The sequence below is a fragment of the Austrofundulus limnaeus genome, unplaced genomic scaffold (genome assembly GCF_001266775.1).
Source record: "Austrofundulus limnaeus strain Quisiro unplaced genomic scaffold, Austrofundulus_limnaeus-1.0 Scaffold61, whole genome shotgun sequence".
Taxonomy (NCBI): Eukaryota; Metazoa; Chordata; class Actinopteri; order Cyprinodontiformes; family Rivulidae; genus Austrofundulus; species Austrofundulus limnaeus.
In genome coordinates, this window is record NW_013952463.1 from 1,176,821 (window position 1) to 1,180,131 (window position 3,311).

Below are 3,311 nucleotides of genomic sequence, written 5' to 3' on the forward strand. Positions count from 1 at the left end.
TGTGCAGGCTATGTGGCACACAAGTTTCCATTCAGAGCTAGATGACAAAAATATTACAAATGTTTTGTCTTTCCCAGTTTGATTAGGTGACCTGCAGAAGTGCCTGCTAATCAAAATAAACTTAGGTTTAGAGAGGTTAAGAAACACTGGGATCATCTGAGATTTTTAATGAGAATCTTTGCTGCCTTGTCTAATATGAGCAACATGTAGCATTTATAACACACGTTGTGTTGTGCATCATTGTGGCTAAAAGCCAAACGCAAGCTAGACACCTCCTCTAATATGTAAAGGTAAATGAACAGAAATGAAAAAGTCTTGTTGTGAACAAGTCTGGACTTTTAAACCCTGTTTGCTGACACGGGGGCTGATCTGCCCTGCAGCAGGAAAGTGCAGCTTCTTGTCTCTCCTTGATGTCTCCTTCACTCATCTTAGTTACAGTGTGTGCGTGTGTGTGTGTGTGTGTGTGTGCGTGCGTGCGTGCGTGCGTGCGTGCATGCGTGCGTGTGTGTGTGTGTGCGTGTGTGTGACATATGTTGCATGTGCTAAAAAGCATCGCTCAAGACAGCCACAGGCAATCAGCTTTACGACCGCAGCAGCCATAAATCTCTCAATTTATTACCCTCTTTTTCTTTCTCCCAGTGAGTCCTCTTCTGTGAACCTCCTCCCCTTTCACTCCAGTCTCATCTGTTAACAGCTGAGAAAGAAGACACCTAAAAGTGAGGCAGGGAAACTTGCTGTGAAATGTCTGGGTGGATCATCAGCCATCGATCGTCATTAACAGGCAAAATGAAAGAAATGGGACAAAGGTACAGTCTGCCCTCTGTCAGCTCTGGGGTTTTATATAAGGACATAATAAACATGATCTGATGTTTAGTTTTATTCTTTTTAAAATCTAAAACACACAACAGATTCCAGAATAAGAGGATAAGTATCAGCTGGATGCTGCTAATCAATTAATGGATTAACTGATCATCATTGGTGTGACCAGGAGTTTTGTTAGTGTGCTGCTCTGGTGCATACAGGGGTGTGTTAACACTGTGCCAAGGTGGAAAAACATCAGCACTAACCTTAATAAAACAACTGCTGCTGTCTAGTAATACAGTAAAAGTTAAAGGTCGTTTCCAAACAAATTGGAGTTCATCAGTCTACAGTAAGAAAGATTCATATAGGCCTCAGTTAGCAGGTTAAAGGTCAAAGTTCACAACAGAACACAGACTAAATTAAAAACCTGAACAAGTATGGCTTGTTCAGAAAGACTCTTCTCTTTAAAACGAACATGGCAGGTTTGTAATGTTTTCTCTAAATGAACCACAAGACTTATTTTGGACAGATAAGACCAAAGTAGTCCAGTGCCCAATGTACCCATAGTGCACTATGGCTGTGTATTGAATTTGGCGATAGGATGACAGAGGGGTCACGATACGATATATCCCAATGTATTGCGATACTGTAAGCAAGGCGATATATTGCGATTCTTTTTGTCCAAAAATTCTATTAAATACCTGCCTTCTGTAACGTTGGAAAAAAGAGCGCACAAGACACTTAATTTGGCTTAAAATACAAACATTCTGACAAATAAGTAACAGTTTGTAACCTTACCTCAGCTTAGAAGGCAGAGGGTGTCGGTCTTTTCCGCTCAGATTCAGCTATCGGAGCATGAAGCTAATGTTTACTCACAATGTTAATGCTAACCTTGCTCTCTGGCGCTCAAGAGGTAGAGGAGACAAATGTCTGGCTCACTGCTGCCAACTAGTGGTCASAGGCTGAACTACAACATAAAAATGAATGGCTGGCAGGTAAGTTGACGTTTTAAACCTTAATAAAAAAAATCGATACAGGGCTTTAGAATATCGATACAGTATCGAGAAATGAAATATTGCGATATTTCAGTGTATCGATATTTTCTTACACCCCTATAGTGCACTGGGCCACGTGTGGCAAAAATCAGCCACAGTAAATCAACACAAGCGCCTCAACCATGGAGTTAAGCATGGAGGCGGTAGGCTGATGATTCAGGCTCCTTGCAGTCACTGACTCAACGGAGGAGGACCTAAGAGTCGAATGTGAGGACATCTGTCCAGTCACTGAAACTTGGATTCACGCTGCAACTGGACAATGATCTCAAACACAGCAGCAAATCTACAAAAGAATGGCTAAAAAAAAGAGATTAAGAAAGAAAAATGGAATTAAGTCAGTTCAATTGGTCCAATCAAAGCCCGTTCCTGAACCCAGTTCAAATGACGTGGTGAGGCAGAAACCAATGTCTGCAAACCTCTATGAACCAAAGCAACATTGTAAAAAAGAGTGGGCCAGTTCTCCCTCCACCATGATGTGAGACACTGATTAATAGTCAGGCAAGAATTGACAGTCTTTTCAGTTTTAATCGTAACARCACAGAAAAGTGAATTTTACATTTCACAGTAAAACAACTTTAACAACCTATTTGTGAGAGAAAAGGCAAGGAGAGTGAAAGCATTGTGTTTTTTTTTATCTTAAGTAAAACCTCCAGCAGATTCAGACTAAGATAAAGCTGCCTGCCTCGTCTGCTTGGAAGGAGCCAGCTGGTAATTTACCAAGACAGAACATTTTCAGCTTCAAATTTAACCAAGAGAGGGTGTCATCCTCGGAAACTCAAACACAGAGCTGTTTTTTTCTGGTTTTTGCTCTTTGAAACTCTGGAAACCACAATAAAGCCTACCTAAGAGKAACATAAGAGAGAGACTATCAATATCAAATAAATACAACCATCTATAGTTCTTCAGCTTCACTTTGAGATGGGATGTTCCTAATTTGGACACTGTTGTGCAGGTGAAGGCTAAGGCTAAAAACTTATTTTATGTATTTATGAATGAGTCAAAGGAAATGCAAAGGTTCCTGACAGCGGGATGCCTAAAGAGCTGCTTAAATGCTGAATGAAAAACAAAACAGAGTATTTTTAGTTCAGTCTAAAGTTGAAAGCAATAGAGAATAGCATTCAAAGTGTTCAATCCCGACTCTGAAAAAGCTGGAACATGTAAACGAGTCATGTTTTCTGAACATAACGTCACCAGTGGATGAGGCACATGAAAGCAGTCCCAATCAAACAGGGACAATCAGGCCTGCCCCAAGGGTAACTGTAAGTAGAGGAAGACAAACATGGATTAGATTTCAGAGGGAGGTTCGATGGCGCCCACAATATGAACTGTATAAATCTGTGTGTGTGTGAAGATCTCATACCTGCTGGGGTRCGTTTTCATAGAAGCATAAAGGAAAGAGCTCAATCCAATTAGGCAGCTCCAGAGAGATTACCTCATCCTGATTCTCTTACACGT